Genomic DNA, 21,834 nt, shown 5'->3' on the forward strand with positions numbered 1-21,834 from the left:
CCCGCCCATTCCAAGAGACGAGGTAACAGTGTCCAACGCGACACCACCCCTGATCATACCATCGTGAAAAATGTCTCCGATGCGCCGTGGACAAATACGCTTGAAGGCTTAGGCAGTGACCACTATATAGTGGAAACCGCACTCATTGCGGGTCCGCCAAAGTACAGCGGCCGGGAACAAAAAATTATCGACTGGGATGTTTCCCGTAATATACGGAGGGCCGAGATTTCAAAAGTCGAAAACTCCGGCATTGAAGATCTAGAAAAATGGGTCGAATGCTTACAGGAACACGCCACCATGGCTGCTCGAATCATCCCAGAGGAAGCAAACCTAGACTCAACTCTCGCCTTCTTCACATGTGGGAAGCGAAGAGCAGCCTTCAGAAACGGCTGTACGGGCAGCGACACAACCGGTCTTTCGCCGCCGGATAGCGAGCCTAAACAAGGAGATCGAGAAGCACGCGGCATATCTTACTAACCAACACTGGAATGCACTGTGCGAAAGAATGGACGTACAAATGAATACGCCTGAAACATTGCACACCATCCGCAGCCTTCTGAACCCGGACGGACGGCGGGTAGCCCAGCGTAGCAACCTTCTGACCATCCTACATGCCAATCAAGGGGAGGAATCTACTTTACTGCAGAAACTGCAGGAGCTTTACATACAAGAAGCCCCTCAGGAGTCAGCAGACCCATATGCTGGTAATCCCAATCCCGAAATGGGCAGGCCTATTACCAAAGCCGAAATTTGTGAAGCCATTACTAAACTGAACACCCGCTCTGCGCCAGGGCCTGATGCCGTCACCAGCAAGCTACTTACCAATCTGGACGACTCATCCATAGAAGACCTCGCAGCTTACATGAACAAAGTGTGGGACAACGGCCGTCTTCCTCCTACGTGGAAAAGCGCTCCCATTATGTTTATTCCCAAACCCGGAAAGCAACTGAAGCTTGAGAACCTTAGGCTCATTTCTTTGACCTTGTGTTTGGAAAAACTGCTCGAACACGTAGCGTTGAACCGCCTGCACCGGTACATGGAAGAACACCAACTATTCCCCCATACAATGGTGGGCTTCCGGCCATCACTATCAACGCAAGACGTCATGCTCCAGTTAGAGCATCAAATCATCGATAACTCCGCTGTATCCCCACTAGACACTCGAGCAATCTTGGCCTTAGATCTTACCAAAGCTTTTGACTGCATGCAACATAGTGCTATTCTTCACAAGTTGAGCGACCTCCACGTGGGCAAGAAGGCCTATAACTATATAGCGGATTTCTTAGCGCAACCAGAGTCTACAAATTCTGGATGTAAGTCACAGCCTTTATGCTGATGACATCCTGATTTAGACCGTAGGAAGAAGTGATGGGGATATACAAGAACGCCTGCAAGCAGCCGCTGATATGGTTCAAGAATACGTAACCCAAAGAGGCCTCGCATGTTCACCACAAAAATCGAAAGTCCTCTTCTACAATCCAGCTAGGCCCCGCAGGAGACAAAGACATGACCCCAACATAGAACTCCTGCTGCAGGGAAACCAAATGCCCAGAACTGAATGCATATGAATTCTAGGGCTTAGAATACATGAGAAAGGAACCAACACGGTTATCATACAGGCCCTGCACAACGCAGCTGTACAAATTGGCAAACTCATCGTCCGGATAGCCAGTAAACACCATGGCCTCACGGAACATAATCTCTTTCGGTTAGTTCAAGGAGCCATGAAGAGAAAACAAAAGTTTGTTTTATTCGAAAGATTATGTGTTTCATAGTACCCCAAGCGCTTTCCCGGAAGCAAATGATGCTTTATTCACTGAGAAATAAGGCAATTTAAGCCAAAATTTTAAATCTCCCGCTAAAATTGAACATTCCGTGACGTGTACAATGGCGTCATAGAGCCGGTCCATGAAACAGATACTTAGTATGGCGACTCCATATAGCACCCACACGCGGGAGTCGATCGAGACGGCGGCCATTTTAAAAATACTAGTAAAACCTAGTGCACCCGCAGCCCTAGTCATGGAATCGCCTGATCCGGAGAACAAAACTCTCGCCGAGGAGCTCGGGCTTGCATTTAACAACCTCACACCACTAAAACGCTCAATGCTTCTAAGTGCACGAGCGGCAAGAGTTGTGGGATACGCGGTGGACGGGAAAGCGACCACTCCGCGATAGCCACAACAGACGAACGCCCAGCCGTCGGCACCGCTGCCTCGTCAGCCCCGTCGCGACGGACGAATATAGACTGGTACGTATGTGCCGTATTTTGATTACGGTTAATAATAGTTCAATTTCAGTAGCAGTATAACTTATGCCAGTTGGCCGGTGTCGTGTATGGAAAGCCGTTCACGCGAGCTCTCTGCTTCGACCAGAAAGATACGAGCGTCAATGCGCGGTGTTTACGGCATTTTTTTCCCCAAGGTCAGAGCGATTTGACGAAGTCGGCGACGAGCGCCAGCATGTCCCAGGAGTGAGCTAACGTAAGGGTCCCTGCCGTAATCACTTCCTCGGAGATGAAGCGAGCACACTCGTACTTCCTTTAGCTCTCTTTCTCCTCCGTTTGCAAAGTTCACAAAACGTAGCCACTTGCTTCGCCTAGGTTCGTCGTTGGGCAGCACATGAAAGGAGATCTCCTCACCGGCGGGGATGTCGCACTCCCTCGACGATTTGCCCGTACTACATGGGCATTTCAAAACGCAGCAACGAAATTTCATTGTAAAGTACTCGAACAAACTGAAGTTTTCAGTGGTTGTAAACTGGAAACGAGCTCGTAACGACAGCAGCAAGCCAACACCATTCGAAACTTACGCGACGACTGGCACTATCTCGTCGCTTCTTGCTGTTCCTTACTCCCCTCGTTTCTATTTTTACCTTTGCTGGTTAGCGATATGACGGCCAACCTCCTGTGAAGGGATTACGATACGAAGCAAGGTCGCGGCTGTGCGTGCTGGAACGGTTCGTTGGCCCCGAAGAGCCTCGAACCCGAAAATTCGTCTGCGCGACGGCGAGATGTCGAGCTCGGCCGGCGCTAGTTTCGGATGCATTGGCGCACACGCTTGCGTGTTCGTTCGGACCTTCAACCGTTTACTCCACCGTTCTTTGTCATAAAAAGAATGTGCAGTATGTTTCACGGGCATTTAGCTCGCTATGCAAACTGTAAGCCCTGCCTAAGATGCGTTTGCTTTTGCCGGCCTCCGCCAATCGCAGAGCATTCCCAAGTGACATCACAGGTTCTGTTGCGGAAAATGAGCTGGTGGGTCGCATGGTCATTTCCTTTTTTCCTAATTATGTAGCTTATTTGAGCGAAGTTTGCGTTATAAGTGGTGTCGTTATGGTTCTAACGAGGCAATCTTTCGAATGAACCAAACTTGTGTTTTCTCTTCATGGCTCCTTTCAAGCCTTTATCATCAGCAAAATAACTTACGTTACTCCGTACCTGAAACTCAAGAAAGCGAAGAAAGAGAAAATAGACCTAATTATTCGCAAAGCCACCAAGGCGGCTGTAGGCATTCCAATGGCTGCCTCCATAGAAAAATTACTGGAGATGGGCATTCACAACACGTTGGATGAACTTAGAGAAGCACAACGCATTGCCCAATACAACAGGCTGGCGACCCGGTACCCCAACTGGGCGGGCCATTCTAGAGTCGCGGCACATACCTTTCACGAACCAGAATGGAACCAAAGACGTCATTGAAGCGGAACTACGACACAAAATAAGTGTGGCCCCAGTGCCTAGAAACATGCACCCGGAGTACTATCAAGACCGATGGCTTTCCCGTGCGAAGGCGCTCCACAAGCAGTTTACTGCAGTAGAAGGGCAATGGCCTTCTGCACAAGCTTCGCGCATTTGGTGTTGGAGCATGACCGTGACGCTTCCACCGCAGCGCATGGGGAAGCAGAGTTAAGTTGAACCGCAAGGGGTCGCCGTCTCAGTTCGAATTTTTGAAAGTTCGAAACTAATGAAAGGGAACAATAACAACAGTGCACTGCACTTGGGAAGCAGTATAGGGCATGCCAACTCTTTCATGTTTGAATAAGCCCGGGATTGCGGCCTGTCGTTTGTCCTTAAAAGCGGCAGTCATCATTTTTTCCACTAACAAACTAGTGTAACGGAAAGCCTCATCTTCGTTTTTTTGAAAACTGAAGAGGAGACCGGCGGCATTCCATCCGGCGATGTATTTTGAACGGACGGCAGCGCTATCCTTCGTCCTCGTCATCACTCGTCATTGGCACCGACAGGTTCTGCACTCCGGACCTGAGATGTGATGCCGCTTCGGACATGACATGTGACGCACCGCACACACCACTCAGTCGTCAATGACATAGTTTTCAAAGAATGCATCTTCCAAAACGTCCGCCATAAGCGATTTAGATTGGTTTTACCCTATTTTGCTTTCTACGTTCTACGCAACTCTGTGTATAGGCACAGGTGGCGTTTGCCTGGCCGTGTACCAGGGTCCGATTCGCCGAGGGGTGCCGTCTGGGGCGTAACCTACTCGGGTTTGAATTAACGGGCTTTTTTATGCGTAGAATTCTACTGCGAATTCGCCGGTCAGAACCGCAAATGTCGAATTATACAAAATTCACAATATTAAAGTCCGAATTAACGAGCTTTCACTGTAGCTCCCCTGATAAATGCGAGGACGTGGTGGGCCGCTCCGACACTAGCTCCACAAGGAGCTCGTTACTGGAGCGGCTGAAGTCATCACGACCCTCAGCCCAGCGCCCACGACGCCTCAATCCTTTATGTCAAAGGTTATTTCCTTAGCAGGTGTTATGGATAACCATCGCTCACAGTTTAATAAAAATTAAAATGGCGTTCTACGGGAGGCGTGTGGTTACGGGAAGTCGCAAGAGATGGCGAGGGTATTCGAACCCGCAAAAAATTAAACTGAAAACCTCTTCCTGGGGTGTTGGGTTCAAACATCCCCTTTCATCTTTTTATATGCTTGTTATAGCGAAATTGTGAATTTGGTTTGGGATCTTTGTATGGCAAGCATTTGTAAGCAAAACCTAATTGCTAATGTAATGCGCCGAGCAGTCGGTGAGAAATCTATAAAACCACGTAATTTTTCCAAAATCCTAATGTTTTCTACCAGGTGGGCGTTGTTGACCAAATCTTGTAAAACAGTTTTTAGACATTTGTTTTGGATGCCAATATCAACAAGAACATTCTTGCTTTCCTCCTACACCAGAAAAGTGGTCGCCGCGGCCAGGAATCGAACCCGTGACCTTGTGCACAGCAGCACAATGCCAGCCACTGAGCCACCGCGGTGGTGAATGACATCGGTATTTCTTTGTGCAATTCAGAACGAATGCCCTTTTGCTCAAACTTCCCGTATTTGCAAGTTGCAGATACTCGCGCAAGATTTTGAATCTGCCGGGAATTTCATCTGTCGTGTGTTTGATGTCACTCAGTTGTTATCACGCAAAATTTTTCTTCTCACAGTGGCGAAATTTTCTTCCCTAACTGCGGTCACGGGGCGCCCACTCTTTCTTTTCTGTTTTTTTTTTTTTGTCTTTCAAAAAGCTCCACTACTTCTAAATTTTTTGCAACCGAAAGAAAATAGTTGCGTGGGAAGGTTCTAATACCTCCCGAAAGTTCTCTGCAAACGATGAAGGCTTTCTGTTTCATTCAAGCCGTTTTTTTTTTTAATTTGAAAACTTCGTAGCGATAGAAAGCTACGAAGCTACAGTGCTACAGTGCAGATGGCGACCAACTGGCATGCACATGAAACCTAGTGATGCCCTGAAAGGAACAGGACAAAGGCTGGAAAGTTGCAACTTCCCCGGGCGAACCGGGAAGGGGTTTCGTATTGACAGTGTTTCTAGGAAAGGTAGCAGTGAATTGTAGTATGGTCTTCCCGGGAGTTTTCATAGTAACCGTCGTACCTTTCCAAGTCTCTGTCTTGCTATTGTTGCGCTTTTCTTTGAAGGGGCTCTCGAATGCTTTAGACTCTGGAACGGAAAGGAATCCGGCCAATGGCGGCCATCTTGGTTGTGTGGCGTCACATTAGCAACAAAAAGAGGCAGAGAAGGTGCTAGTTTATAGACCGCGGGACAGGGCTAAAATATTTTCAGGCCAGTTTCTAAGCTACCTGATGTGCGTAGAGCAGTGATATCCGGCCCAGTATTTAGTGCCCCCTTAATCTAGGGACTTGGAGTTTATACCAAGTTTTCATGTCCCCAAGCACAAGACATGTTGAAAAAGCTTGAAAAGTATTGGAGGGGCCGTGAAGAACAAACCTCTGCATAAAATTATAAAACTTGATGTGTTTTCGATACGGAAAATTTTAATCGCTACAAAATTTCCTGCGCTCTCTGTGCATCGTAATAGCTGTTTTGGTGCAAAGCGCTAGGGGTGTATATACTATCTATAGAATACGCGCAGCTTGGCGACGGGCTCACCTTGGACACGTGGCATAGGAGCACCAAACAGACTTCGCTGGCTGGTATCCAGAAATATATTTTACGTGTCTTGCTCGGTAAGACGGGAACGAGACGGCTAGTCGCTGGCATTAGAGATTTTTAGCATTGCGGCTAGCGTACGCTACGCTGCGGTTGACGGGTATCGGAACCGAACAGGGCAGGTGCGCACTCGTTCTGGGGGGACAAGCGGCCCGCCTCGCCGAGCCCGCCCTTTCGCAATGGTGAGGGGCGACCCTGCCCGCCGACTTTAGTGTAGCTTACGCTAGCCGCTATGCTAATAGAGAGTTTTAGTGAGTTTTATTTTATTTTATTAACGCCGTATTAGAGAGTTTTATCGTATACCGTCCGCTAACGCTACGGCAGCGGGTACCGTACAGCGGGTACCGGGCTCGACTGGGCAGGTGCAAATTCGTTACGGCAGGGTGGATTAGTTCCGCGGGCTGGCCTTCGCCATGCCCGCGCATTCACTCGGCCGGAGTCCTTCAATGCTTTTGAAGGACTCTGGCTCGGCTGAGGGGCAACCTCCTCGCCCTCCACGCGCGCGCCTGCGCAGTCGGGTCCCGGCAACCCGCCGCCGTAGCGTGAACCTCCGGTAGCCACTATGCTAAAACTCTCTGATCTGTCTCGCCAGCGCTGATTCCACAAACCGAAACGATTCGGCGTCGTCTTCTACCGTGGCGGCACATTAGCAACACGTATTAGGGGCCTCTCTAGCGAGAGAGTGAGATGGGGGGCGAGAGGGGGATGAACGACGCGGCGCGGAGAGTTGGGGCAACGTTTATAGAGTTGGGGTGCGACGCGCACCCGGCGAAGGGCCTCGGGTGGTGCGGTGGTGTGGTCCCATAGCGGTGGCAGGGCATGCGGCGGCGCCCGTGGCGACGGAGTCGGGGTCGAAGAATGCGGGCACGAGGCGGTGCTCGGAGGCCGTGTCTTCCCGTCCGTAGATGGGCAGCCGCAACGATTTGGCTGCATGCTTAATTGTGCACCGAGAAGGGACCGTCGTAAGGGGGCCTTAGAGGAGGGCGCACTGCGTCCTGGTGAACAAATGCGTGCGTGCATCTCTGAAGGTCGGGGTGGACGTAGACACGCCGAGAAAGAGCGCCATGACACTGATCCTGATGACACAAACTGTCCGCACTTGCCAAACCGTCCTTAAACGCTCCAGAATATTAATATTCGATGTCAAGTACAAGGACATTTGTGCTGTAGCACATCCTAGTTATTTGTGTTGACTACAATCTATTTTCTACCAATACGTTTATTACTTACTTGCAGTAATTGTTTTCCCCCCGTCTCATCAGTTGCGCTTAAAAAGGCGCAAACCATCGCCGATATACAGCTCCCTGAAACTGTACAACGACGCTCCGAAATTACGCGAGCAGCACCGGAGGGGGGCCGAATGCGGCTCAATACAGCCTTCAGCTCGCGGCGTCCAAACAGAGCGTTTAGCTCGGCGGTGTAAGAAACTGGATTTAGAGATTATCGAAGGAGATTGGCTTTTCAGCCCGCGTAACCTTTCGCTCCCTAAGGGCAAGCGCGCGACGCGCCGGGAGTTACGCAAACTGCTGCAGGCAAGGGTCCCTGGGGACCTCGACTTCCGCCGCCGTTTCCCATCGATCCTCTTTCTCGCGGAGCAATGCAATTACGTTCCATTAGCATGGCTCGGCGCAGCCCACGGGGGACCGAGGCGCGCGAGACGAGTGGATTCAGGTCGATGCACGTCTCGCCCAGGCCAAGATAATACAATCCGGCGGCTTAGTCGCTGGACAAAAACAACAAATTTTGCACCAGAATTGCCTTGGACGGAGACCTCTACTTGACATTTTGCTCAAGCCACCGGGGTACTTCTATCGCCATGGGTGGGTCAACTGCTCTGTCCACTGGACTTGGGTCAAAAGCTGTAACAGACTTTCAAGGCCGCTCCAGTGTTAACCCTTTGCAGACGACTGTACGTAAAGTCTTCGTAAAAATTTTCTAGGCCAAGCCGAAAGTACCCAGGCCGCAACAAATTCAATCTACAAGCTTACGTTCCGAGCGCGGCTTAAACGTTTTGGGCCGGAAAGCTAGAAAAAACATCTTTCTTTTTTACTGTCATAAAATGGTGTTGCCACATTTAAATGTAACACTTAGTTTTTCAGTTCTTTGTGGCCGAGAATGCTCAGGATTGGCTTTAAAATTTTGACAAAGGGTGTACGCCGCAATTCGTACGTTGCCTAATTGCAGTCTATCCGTTCTCACGTCCATCCGTTAATTAATTAATTTTATATCAGCCGTTCGTACAAGCTAGTTCTCTGTACTGCGAGCATGCAGTTCAGCTATTGCCGCTGAACAGCAACTGCATGGCTGAGATTTCGCAACTGCGATCTCAGTGAATGTCTTCGAAAGCGCCCAAGATGTCCCAGACAGACTACAAGCACCTCCTACCTTCTACACACCAATCTCCCAACCCTGCGCTACCCCCTCACTCCTGACATAGGCATGTTTTCTCGCTGTCTAGGAACGACTGTACGTGTATGTGAGTTTTTATTTTGAGTGAAGGTCGGAGAGATGTTAGGCGCCATGTTTGGGCAAAGTTTGAGCTGTGCTTGTCAGTTAGGAGTTTGGGGAAGGTTGCTGAACGCGCGCTTTGGTCATATTGTCACGAAGCGAAAGACGACGCCAAAAAACAACAACAAAAAAACACAGGCGGCGAAGCAGCAGCCGACATAATGACTTGCGCAGGCGAGTGCCAGCGAATCGAATACCACGGCATCTGCTCTGCGGGCATTTATTTTTCGGTGTGGGTGTTTCTCGAACCGTCGAATTACACCGAGAACACTGTGTATCGAAGAAGACTATTCTAGGCTAGTGAGGTTAGGGAGAAATATTTGCTCTATCAAATGAGATAACCCGTGCGGCATACTAACGAAATAATGCAACATGCGCCTCCCTTGAGACACAAAAAAAAAAAACCTGCACAGCCGGGCGGTAAAACAAAGCACAAATAAGCAAACCCAATGCATGGTTCGCGGCAATATTTAGGGGAGTTATACGAAGCACCTACAGCGTTTGCCGAACTATCCTGCAAAGTCTGAACGCGGCACATCCTTCAGGTTTCCAGGGAATGCGCGATGAAAGTTTTAAGTGCTTTGCCAAGGTAAAGCCTCTCGTGAAAATACACTCATGTGCTCCTAAGCATTATAACACCTGCTCTACGAAGCGTGTTCGTCGTTAGCCCGGTGTGGGAAAACAAATGCATGCGGCATCAAATTTCAACTCGCAGTGAATTGTGGCCATGATTAAGCTGTGTGCAAACCACTTGCAGGAGTTTGTTGGAGGTGAGAGCGTTTGGTAGATTTAGGAAGATGGAGGCTAATCCCAGAAACAGTTTCGCAGTAAACTGGGCTGCGATTGACCTAGACAGCACAAGTCTGCCGTAATTTTTAAGCCGACGCACGGGAACGTTAGCTCTGCTGAACCTCTTTTCGGGTGCAGTCAAGTCTTTTTTAAAGCACAAGAAAATCTCTACTTTTTTGTATTTTCAGATTCTGTAACATTCTGTGTCCCGTGTTCAGGCTGCAGCGAATTTATAGCGCCTTTCCTGCGGATGTCTATATCCCATCGACTAATATATCGAGTACTGTCTTGTACTCAGTAATGCAACGGTGCTGTTGCCTTGCAGAACGACACCAATATGTTCTGTAGGCATTTTTTTAGTTTCGCCGGTCAGCGTTTTTCGCTCAGGTAACGAGGTTGAATGCTGGAGCGAAATTTCATACCTCACAATAGGTGATGGGTCAAAATAAGAAGCCCATTCCCCGACTTGACAAAACTTCCTCTCACCCCGCCCCACCCCCTCACAGGAGTAAGAGAAATTTTAGCAGATTTCGCATCTACCTGTGCAATATGATACTGAAAGCTGAAAGCACTTGCTGCGAAGAGTGTTTGTAAAAAAAATGGTGTGACGATTGGCCTTACTGTTCAGGTTAATGCTGAGTGAAGTGTCGATTTGGGCCATGACCCCGCTTTTTATGCCGCTCTGGTTATGGCATGTAGTATCTCGTTTTCTTTAAAAATAACGTAGAATTTTTCTACCCACTCACCCAACTCCTACGCGCAACCATCGATTAATTTTAAATTGAGTCTCTGCACTCGAAAATCAACTCCAGATGCTTGTATGAGCGCGTCGTAATGGAGATCACCTCCTGAAAGAAGTTCTTAAACCATCATGCACAGGCTGCAGCCCCTGAGAGCGTGCCCACCCATGCGAACCTTTCGCAAATGGGGCTGGCTGCCGGAGGCAATTTTCTCCACAGGCAGGCAGCGAACTTATCCAGCACGGTTTCGCGACGCTTTAAATGGATCTGAAGGAACTTTATCAACACAAGCCATGCAACCATTGCTTTCAGCACTTCACCAGTCGAATGCCGCAGCCATGTATTTCATATTTTTGTCCGGTGGTGGCATGTGGTGAAGCCCATATTTGCTGGCAGTACACTGCTTTGCAGTACGAGTACCCTCGAAGGCGTTACCACAACGTTTGGTGCGAAACTTTGGAGCAGAACCGGGTGTCGTTGATATTTGATGTTTTCCCAAATGTGTGCAGTTAGTGCAGATCCAGGGTTGGAAGCTGCAATTGCCTTAGGTGCGATAACCCGATGCAAGGCCGTGAAAAATAGCGCAGTCACACAAAGAGCCCAAAAGTGCTCCGGCGCCTCACATACAGCGCTTTGCTTTTCCGGCTGAAAATCAGAACGACCATTCAGCTGGCAGTTTATTTTCAAGAAGTGCGGCTTTAACGGCCTCAGCTACACCAACACACCTTTTCACTCAGAGAACGAGTCATTACACGTGTACCGTTTCGCATTCCGTTCTCACCTGCTTACTTCTGCGCGAGACAAGGTGGTGTACCATTCCTGAAAGCTGTTTTAAAGCGAAGCCTTCCTCGTCTCACTGACGGCGACCGCACCGTCACGAAATCTCACTGCAGCAAAGCCAATTTTACACAATGGGTCTCACAAAGCGATGATGATGAAAAATGAAGGTACATCAAGCCCATCAAAAAAAAAAAAAAAGAAAACGCTTCCCGTGATCGGAATAGAACTTGGTCCCCTCGAATTAAGAAACCGACGTCTGTATATGAATGCGCCATTCCGGCACGGTCGAAGCACCTTGGATTTTGGACTTTAGTGTGACTCAGGTGGCTTGGGAGACAGTTTCGCGCTTTAACCATCTTTTCCTTAAAGGGGACATGCAGACAAAATGCAAGTTTGTCTTATTCTAGAGATTTTGTGTTTTGCAGTTCCCCCACCGCTTGTCCTGCAGAAGATGATGTCGTATTCACTGAGAAATTAGTCGATATAGGTTAAAATTTTGATTCTCCCGCCAAATCGTGTGTTTTTGTGACGTCAGCAATGAAGTCATAGGTGCACGTATTCAAACGAACTTCCACTGCGTCATTCGGCTCTGCAGCCTTGCTTGACGTCAGTCGTCCCACATGGCGCTACCATACTCATCCACGCACCGTTGTTCGCCGCTTTGTTTTTTACCGTATTTGGACCTGGATTGTTTTTGTTACTCCAGAACGTAATCGTTTCGTGAAGCATGGGGTATCCTCGACAAACAGAGTCACCTAAGACAACGCCGCTTACGCCAATCGGCCACTGTCCTCTAAGACAACTCCAAAGCGGCGGACTGCTGTGCAGCTAAAACAAGCCTAAACAAACATGCTTATGTGTATTTTCGTAGCTATACTTGTTTGTCGCACCATTCGTACTGCCCCAAAATGAAAATTTGTTATATTTAGGCGCGCATAACTCGTTCGGAAAGTTTATAAGCCGTGCCTAATTTGCGTTCGCTTTTGCCGACCTCAGTCAATCGTACAGCTAGGCACATATGACATCATAGGTTCTGTATACGGAAAATGATGTTGTGGGTCGCATGGCCGTTCCCTTTTATCCTGATTATATCGCTTATTTGAGCGAAGTGTGCGTTAAAAGTAATGTTAGTATAATTCTAACGAGGCAACATCTCGAATGAACCAAACTTGTGTTTTGTCTGCATGGCCCCTTTAAAAAAATTGGCCTTGATTTTTACTGAGCCTTTCATCTGTCGGCTGGAGTTATCGTTATAGATTAGGGCTCACACACCAATAGTGCTGAGAACAAAGCCAAAGCCGAAGTCGAAGCCGAGTTAAGCACGTTTCGTCCTCAAGTAGGCGTACGCAGTTTTAACGATAACTACATATTCCGAACGGCTTCAAGAAGAGTGACGTTATAACATTTGACATTGTAAAGCGAACTCATTAGTGCCACGTTGGAGGGAACATAATTTTTTCTCAGCCGAATAATAAGCTCTGGGGCAAATACAACTTTATTATAAAGCGCTCTGTAGCTTTAAATCTAATGGAGATATCTTGGAAAAAAATTACAGTGTACTTGACCGCTAAGACGACTCTATCAACGCGCCGAGTTTCGCTTGCTTGTCATGATCAGTTAGTTCGCAGTGGTCTTGTAAACACTTAAGAATGACAGCCTACTCTCAATTCATGGTCCTCTACGGAAAAAGTACGGTGCCAGAAAAAATCTGTCGCACGTGTTCTACTAAAATTCCCCCTATACAAATTACATCCACTTTAGATGCGCAGACGATTACATAACCATCGGAAGCTTCATTTCAGCACGTACGGTGTAAAAGTGTAGGTCGCTGTGGTAATATAAATAACGTGAACCCTCTACTCATATTCCAGCCCTTTCAGAAAGCAACAAAAAACAGCCCCTCCCGTGTTAGTCTGCTAGAATAAAACTGTTGTCACTTCCAGTTTGAGTAAGCTAATTAGGTCAGGAGTATGTAAAACGCAAATTATAAAAACAATCGTATTTTGTTTCTTGCGCTCACTTGTACTGCGGCCCTGTCAATACTCTGGTAAATAAACTATATTGTTAAATTGCAATTAAGAGTGCACTGATAGTTTATTTTGCAATACTATTTCATTGGCATTAAACAATTCGCTGTCAAATTATTTGATTGGCAACTATTGTGTAAATATTTTTCTTTGTTGGATTAATTGAACTTCATTTTTTTTTCAATTTTAAGAGATTCGGGGGCAAATGTTCCGCAGCCATGTCGAAAACTATGGACTTTAAAAGGGCCATGCAGACGAAATACAAGTTTGTTTTATTCGAAAGATTTCTTGTTGTATAGTGTCCCCAGCGCTTGTCGGGAACCAAGCGACGCTTTGTTCACTGCGAAATTAATCAATTTAAGTTAGAATTTTGATTCTACCGCCACATCATGCGTTTTCAGGACGTCTACAATGACATCATAAGAACGAGTCTTCAAGCTAAACTTGGTGTGAAGCGGAGACTTGTTTACCGTTAGTCAACCTAGATGGCGCCACCATACTGCAGCAAGCCGTCTTCTGCCTTTGCTTTGTTTTGACCGTAATTGTACCTGGCGCGCATTTTTTTTTTTTCAGGGAGAAAATAATCGTTTCGTGAAACATGGTGTACGCTTCACAAATATGGTCCCGTGAGATGCCGTCGCTCACGCCAATCGACCAGTATCGTCTGAGACAACCCCAAATCCCCGAAGTGTTGTGCAGCTAAAACAAGCATAGTGCGCGCAGTACCAACAGCAGCACACATCGGTACTTCTATGCTTACGTGTGCTTTCGTACTTGCACTGTTTATTCCTCCATTCTTACTGCTATAAAAAGAATATGCCCTAAGTTTAAGCGCAAATAGCTCGTTCGGCAAGCTTATAAGCTCTGCCTAATTTGCGTTTGCTTTTGCCGGCCTCAGCCAATCGCAGAGCTGGTGCGTATGACGTCCTAGGTTCTGTTGCGGGAAATGATCTAGTGGGTCGCATGGTCATTCCCTTTTTTCCCAATTATGTAGCATATCTGAATAAAAATTTGCGTCAAGAATGGTGTCAGTATGATTCTAACGAGGCAATCTTTTGAACGAACAATACTTGTGTTTGTGTCCGTGGACCTTTTAAAGGGGCAATGAAGGCAAAACACAAGTTTGGTTCATTCTAAAGATTGCTCGCTAGAATCATACTGACACCATTCTTAACGCAAATTTCATTCAAATAAGCTATATAATTGGGAAAAAATTCACAGCATATCCACGGGGTGAATGATGATGAGTGGGCGAAGCTCCTGAGGGGAAATCATCGGTAAAACCGTGACTCTTCAGTGAAAGTTCGCCCACTACATCTGTGTCCGGACGTAACGTCTAGAAAGTCTCGCTTAAACCGCGCGTCGGCACCTTGGGGCTGAGCTCGCCTGATGCGTTTTGCAGACGCCTCACGAGCTCTCACTGCATCGGGGTCTGCCTGCCGATACGCGCGCTTTCTCGCCGCTTCCCGTTCTCTGACGTTTTGGAGATCCTCTTCGCGCCGCAGCCGTGCCGCTTCGCGTACGGCAGGGTCCTCGCGCCGTTGCCGTGACGCTTGGGCCTCTCGTTCTCGAACGCTGGGATCTTGGCGGCGTCGTCGCGCAGCCAGACGACACGCTTCGGCCTCCCGCTCTCGTACGGCAGGATCTTGGCGGCGGCGTCGCGCAGCTTCACGGAGCGCTTCTGCCTCGCGGGCTCGCACATCTGTGGCCTTATCCATCGGGCAACTCCGAGCGCGCGCCAACAGCGAACGGATTTTATTACAACGCTCCCCGCCATCTAGTAAACAATCCATGAACTAAACTATAGGTAGCTACGCCATCTAGTAAACAATCCAAGCGCATCTTTTCATCATATATAAGTACCGCCATCTAGTAAACAATCCAAGAACTAAACTAGAGGTAGCCATGCCATCTAGTAAACAATCCAAGAACTAAACTAGAGGTGGCTACATACATACGTCGAGGATGGACAGACCCACGCCCTAAGGAGCTTCGCCCCTAAAAAGGGAATGGACATGCGACCCACTAGCTCATTTCCCGCAACAGAACCTATGATGTCATACCAGACAGCTTTGCGATTGGCGGAGGCCGGCAAATGCAAACGCAAATTAGGCAGAGCTGGTAAGCTTGCCGAACGAGTGCGCTTAAATTTAGGGCACATTCTTTTTAAAGCAGTAAGAATGGTGGGACAAACAGTGGAAGTTACGAAAGCACACCTAAACATAGAAGTACCGATGCGTACAGCTGTTGGTACTGCACGCACTATGCTTGGTTTAGCTGCACAGGACTGCGGGGCTTTGGGGTTGTCTCAGACGACACTGGCCGATTGGCCCAAGCAACGGTGTCTTGCGTGACCGTATTTGTCGAGCGAGCACTATGTTTCACGAAACGATGATTTCCTCCCGGATCAAAAACAAGCCAGCTTTAAATACGGTCAAAGACAAACCAAAGGCAGAACACGGCTTGCAGCGGTATGGGGGCGACGGCCAGATTCACTAACGGTAAGCAAGGCTTCGCAATCGACTGCAGAGCGGTCGGTTCCTGTGATGTCATTGTAGACCATGAAAACATATGATTTACGGGGAAAATGAAAATTTTAACTTACATTTATTAATTTCTCAGTGAATAAAACATCCTTTGCATACTGATCAGCACCAGGGGTACTCTAGTACACGAAATCATTCGAATAAAAGAAACTTGTATTTTGTCTGCATGGCCCCTTTAAGCTGCAGAACGATAGGGCATGTTTCACTGAACAAAAATAAACTAAATCCATTTTACTTATCACCGAGATGGCGGGAGCTTTTTTTTGGGACCAATGCATGCCTTTCTCTAAATGTCCGGTGAACCCAAAATAAGATCCCAGAACCTACAACAAACACCTTATTGTACTTCGTCGGCATTAAAAATTCCCTTCTGATGAAGAGCTGACAGGCGGGAATACTATCTTCTGCTCGCTATTATCGCTGGCATATTTGGTATATCTGACGCGTTTTGCCGAACACAGGTGATAGCATAGTCTAAACGCATCAAAACCTCTACGACCCTGCTGGCAAGGAAGTCTGTGCTGACACCACGACCAGGTCTTTGAACTTGTGGGGATCGCGACTTCCACGCGAACCCCTCTCTGGCTAGATTCCCATCGCGGCCGGCGCACAACGCGCCTCGCTTACGCGACGGGAACCATACGGGAGGGCGCCAGCGACCGGATGGTTTGTTGTCGCCCCTGGTGAAGGCGTTGACCCTTTTCCTCTCTGCCTTACCCGAGAACCAGTTCTTCCTCGATACTAGCGCCACCGTAAGGCGAAGTCTGGTGGGACGTAGCATGACGAGGGGACGCTCTCTTGGTCTTGGTGGATCCGGTAGCGCGCGGACGTTTCGGCGCGCTTGTCCTGACCTGGGGAACGCGCCACAATGGGACGCGTCCGGACGAGCTGGGAGACCGCAACCGCGTTCGCACTCCGCAGCGCTCCGCTGCTCCGGTATGCCATCGGTGAGTCGAACCATCTCGATCTCTAGCGTTGTTTAATGCCTCGCATCCCAATGTTACCGTTATGGCCTACGATTAGTCTGTATGCAGTGTATTTGATTTGCACTTTGCAATAAATGCTGCCATTGATGTTTTGCCCTCGCCGCCTCCTGCCTTTGTCTGTCTCCGCAAACAACGGACCCGTCCGCAGCCGGCGCTCGCAAGGCATGTTTGCTGAGCGCGGATGGCTGCGGTGTGGGAAATAACTAGTGTGTGAAATGTAGAATCCCACATCTGGCGCCCAACGTGGGGCCTTGTTTGCGGAGACGAGCAGGAGGCACGGCAGCATCCTTTGTTCTGGCGTCGGACGATCCGAGCACAGACAACAGACTTCAGGCCTAACTGATTGGAGCGAGTTATTAGCAGAGGCGAACTTTCCTGAGAGTGAGGCGAATGATTAATTGCTGCAGCGTTTTTATTTTTGTTAAGCGCCGAGTTTGCAGCAATCGTGTATATGGCAGGACATCGGTGCCAATTAACACGTGGTCTCCGAATTTTTGTCGGGACGTTGTTGTTTATGGAAACGAGGGTTTCCGAGTTTGCATCCACGCGAGGCCGGGAGCCCGCGCCGTTGTGTCAGCCCGAAGTGAGTGTGTACGGAAGCTGCAATTTGGGTCCGAGTTTTTCTTTGTTTTGTCGACTCCGGGAGTCGAGGCTCTGGGAGCCGTGTGGCTGGGCCACGTGTGCCGCAAAAGGCTAGCTGGTATTGCAGCCTGGCATGGGCGCTCCGATACCGCGGAATGCGGTAGGCGCCGCTCGCTCATAAGCTGCTTGTGTTGCAGCGAGCGTGTAGGACCCTAAAAAGTAGATGTCTCCTCACGGCTGCACGTACGGGCACGTTCAGGGTTTCTTTCGTTTGGTCTGTTTTATTTTGTTGTGTTTTTGGATGCGGGTCGTTTGCCGAAGTGAGTGACCCGAAGGCTTTCACAGCCGGTCCTCCCGGAGAAGGCACGACCTTGGGAACAATGCGAGGGCGCATGGAGCGCTCCCCCTCTTTTGTTGATCGCCTCGCGCGAGAGAAAGGAATCTCTCCCGCCTCAGGAAAGACTTGCTTTGACCCCTCGCTGCTTGAAAAACTGCTTTCCGCAGCGTAGTTGTTTTTGTTGTCGCGCCACGCGGGCGACGGGACTGAAGGGGGGCCTCATCCCTCTTCCACTGACGGGGAGAATTACGCGAGGCAAACTTTGCGCCCGCTGATTGTAACGTCGCAGGAGCCTTCTTGTTCGGCTCGAGAGACCAAGCTCTGTTCACGTAAACTAAGCGCCAGTGTGTTGAAACGTATTTCAGCATTTTTACGCAAGCGGTGTTCATGTGTGTGAACATAGGGCTGTCGTTGGGAGCAAATACTGTTTCCGCGTTCATGTGTATGAATGAAGTGTTACTGATGCGAGCAAATACTGCTTTCGCATTTGTGTGGTTAAGCATCGCGCCGGGCGGTCGATGCGACCGTGTGTGTTCTTTGTGCCCTGTACCGTATAGGGTTAGAACAGGTTCTAGCTCTGTGGACATTTCCAGAGCGGTTGCATTGCTGAGAAACTTAGCAGCTGAACCATCGGATTGTGTCACGTTATCGATGCAATCGAGTTCGTATTTTCCCTACCCTGCACGCTGCAGGGTTAGGACAATTTGGCGTGCTTTGTTGACGCTAACAAGCTGGTAATTATGCCGAAGCCTTGGCAGTTGTGATATTCGACATCGAACCACATGATCGATGGGATCAAAGGGCTACTGCAGCCTGTTTGTCCTGCCCTATACATTGTAGGGTTTGGACTATTTATTGGGCTTTGTTGACATTAACACAGCGATGACAATGCTGACAACTCGGCAGTTGTCGTTAGGATCGCGCCACAAAGGCGGTGCGATCGGAGAGCTATTTTTTCTGCCGTACACTGAAGGTGCGGGGAGTTTCTTTGTGCAGCTAAGCCACCCCGGCTTGGACCACATGACGGAGCGTGTTTATGCTGCTGTCTACTGTTCCGGGCGAGCTGCCGAGCCTGCTGAAGCGGTGCGGTGCGGCATGCCGCCACCAAGCCTGGCTGAGAGAGTCGGCAGTCTCTGGTCGCTCGGCGGCCACGGGCCATCACGGATATGCCGCCACTTGAGCAACGCTTGCTTGGGTTGGCTGGTGCGATTCTTCCCGGAGCTACCTGCCTGCAGACATCAGCGGGCGACGACCGGGCCTGCTGGTACACTACCAGCGGTGGCATTGGACGAGTGGAAGCCGGCGTAGGCAACACGATGCAGTGACTAACGATTTAATCGACGAACGAACTTTCCGTCGCCTCTAGTCCTGTAGTCAGCTCTCACCGGCGTACGCAAGGAATTTAGGAGGGAGGGATGTGGGGATCGCGACTTCCACGCGAACCCCTCTCTGGCTAGATTCCCATCGCGGCCGGCGCACAACGCGCCTCGCTTACGCGACGGGAACCATACGGGAGGGCGCCAGCGACCGGATGGTTTGTTGTCGCCCCTGGTGAAGGCGTTGACCCTTTTCCTCTCTGCCTTACCCGAGAACCAGTTCTTCCTCGATACTAGCGCCACCGTAAGGCGAAGTCTGGTGGGACGTAGCATGACGAGGGGACGCTCTCTTGGTCTTGGTGGATCCGGTAGCGCGCGGACGTTTCGGCGCGCTTGTCCTGACCTGGGGAACGCGCCACAATGGGACGCGTCCGGACGAGCTGGGAGACCGCAACCGCGTTCGCACTCCGCAGCGCTCCGCTGCTCCGGTATGCCATCGGTGAGTCGAACCATCTCGATCTCTAGCGTTGTTTAATGCCTCGCATCCCAATGTTACCGTTATGGCCTACGATTAGTCTGTATGCAGTGTATTTGATTTGCACTTTGCAATAAATGCTGCCATTGATGTTTTGCCCTCGCCGCCTCCTGCCTTTGTCTGTCTCCGCAAACAACGGACCCGTCCGCAGCCGGCGCTCGCAAGGCATGTTTGCTGAGCGCGGATGGCTGCGGTGTGGGAAATAACTAGTGTGTGAAATGTAGAATCCCACAAACTTTATAGGCCCCACGTGCGGCTCGTCGTCTTCGGCGGAATAAGAGCACAACAGATCATCCCTCTTGCATATACGGTGGTCGTAATCGAATTTCTAAAAAAATTACATCTTAAACGCACGATATCCCATCTACTTATCAGGCGCAAGCACGGTATAAGTAGTAGATTTCACATTGTGGGAGACATGCATTGTCCTTATTGCAATAAAGCTTAACACAACTACTTCAGTATTGAGGGGGCAACTAATTCTGCATTGGCCGGGTGATATCTCCGACAAACCTCCGCCATACACGCCGGCTACGTAAGGGGAAAAACATTCCACGGTTCCTTGTGCAATGACAATACTTATCGTCTTTCACTTCTGGCTTTACGTTCAGTGCCTTTAAGTTCAAAGCATGGCACTCTGAGGTTGTGACTCATAAAACGCGCTTTAACGGACTTGATTTCGTAACGAACGCTCATTAATGATGCTCATTTGATCTCTCAATTGAGCATCGAAGCTTCGCGGTTTCCGCTTCCAGGCCCACACGCAATGCTCGCCATCCCTGGCCTTCCTCCAGAAAGAGGGCCACAGGAATCGAGAGCACAATGTGTGTCTCCCATGTGTGTGCGCCCCGTTTATACAGACTAGACAATGAGAATGATTGCAGCCTTAAGTTCAATCTCTTATTATTCCCCTAGCCTCTTCCTTCACCTATCTTTATCATTGCCTTCTGCTATTTTCTTCTGGTTAGGGGGGTTGCGGGCCGCAGTAACTGGCTATAAACGAGAAATTGCAGATTTTTCGAGGACTGTGTTCCGACTGACGCCCACCAACACAGCGAAAAATAAAGACGCTTCTGTGGGTATGGGGATTCACTGCTGAGAGCAGAGGGAGGAGCTATGAGCGCTAACACCGGAAGTAGCGCCTGCGGGGAAGTGCGACTCGGAAATCCAATTTTCCGTAAAGCTCACTGCTCAAATATTAATAACAAAACATTGAGACCGCATTTTAGTTTCGCCAAATTGGTGGTCACCACTTTTTTTTCGTGAAAAATACAGCGCTTGTGGTAGTATATGGCCGGGCGGGGCAAACTTTGAAAGCGGCGATTACGCCTAGGTCCTGGCCTAAAGGCTCCACCCTTCTTCACTTGAACTGGGGTTTCATATTTTTAGCTCGTTTTACAAGAATGGTAGCGAAAGTTTGGAGCCATCGGCAGACCTACATACTGTGAGTACTTAGTCGGCTTTGACACCAGTAATAACTGCCCAAAGTTTCTCTGGAGAGGGGAAAAAAGACGAAGAAGGAAACCTAGTACGGTTACGAATGCGATGTTAACTTGCAAAGCACCTATATCGCCACCCTTAAAGATCGAAGCAAAGACAAAGGACGAACTGACTTAGTCCTCTTTTCAAAGAATTGAAAATAATGAATAACAAGCCGCGGTGGCTCACTGGCTAAGGCATTGTGCTGCTGAGCACGAGGAGGCGGGTTCGATTCGCCGCGGCGGCCGCTTTACTGATGGAGGCGAAAAGTGAGAACGCTTGTGTGTTCGAGATTTCGGCGCACGTTAAAGATCCTCAGGTGGTCAAAACTAATTCGGAACCCTCCACTACTGCGCGCGTCATCGCCTGCGCGCATCGGTGCCTTAAACCCTAGCATCAGATAATAATGAATATAATTACCCGCCTGATGGTAACCCTAATGATTACAATAGTATCTAAATATCATAGCTCAGCGTTGCTAGTGCTATTGACGTCGCAGGTGTAGTGTATAGAAAATATATATAGTGCCTGTTCTCTAGTCGCGCGTTCATGGAGCGCTGCAACGCAGTAGAAAAGAACACATCGAAAAGGAAGCGCGGTGGAGACCATTCAGCTGTGAAGGCCACAACTTTATAAGCGTGCCACAATAGGAAGTTTGGCCCGACGTTTTTTCTTCCAAATCTTGGGTTTTATGACTGGCTTTAAAACTTGTACAGAAAACCGCAAAAATTCGAG

This window comes from Haemaphysalis longicornis, unplaced genomic scaffold (genome assembly GCF_048455015.1).
Source record: "Haemaphysalis longicornis isolate Haplotype H1 unplaced genomic scaffold, Haemaphysalis longicornis Haplotype H1 scaffold_7, whole genome shotgun sequence".
NCBI lineage: Eukaryota > Metazoa > Arthropoda > Arachnida > Ixodida > Ixodidae > Haemaphysalis > Haemaphysalis longicornis.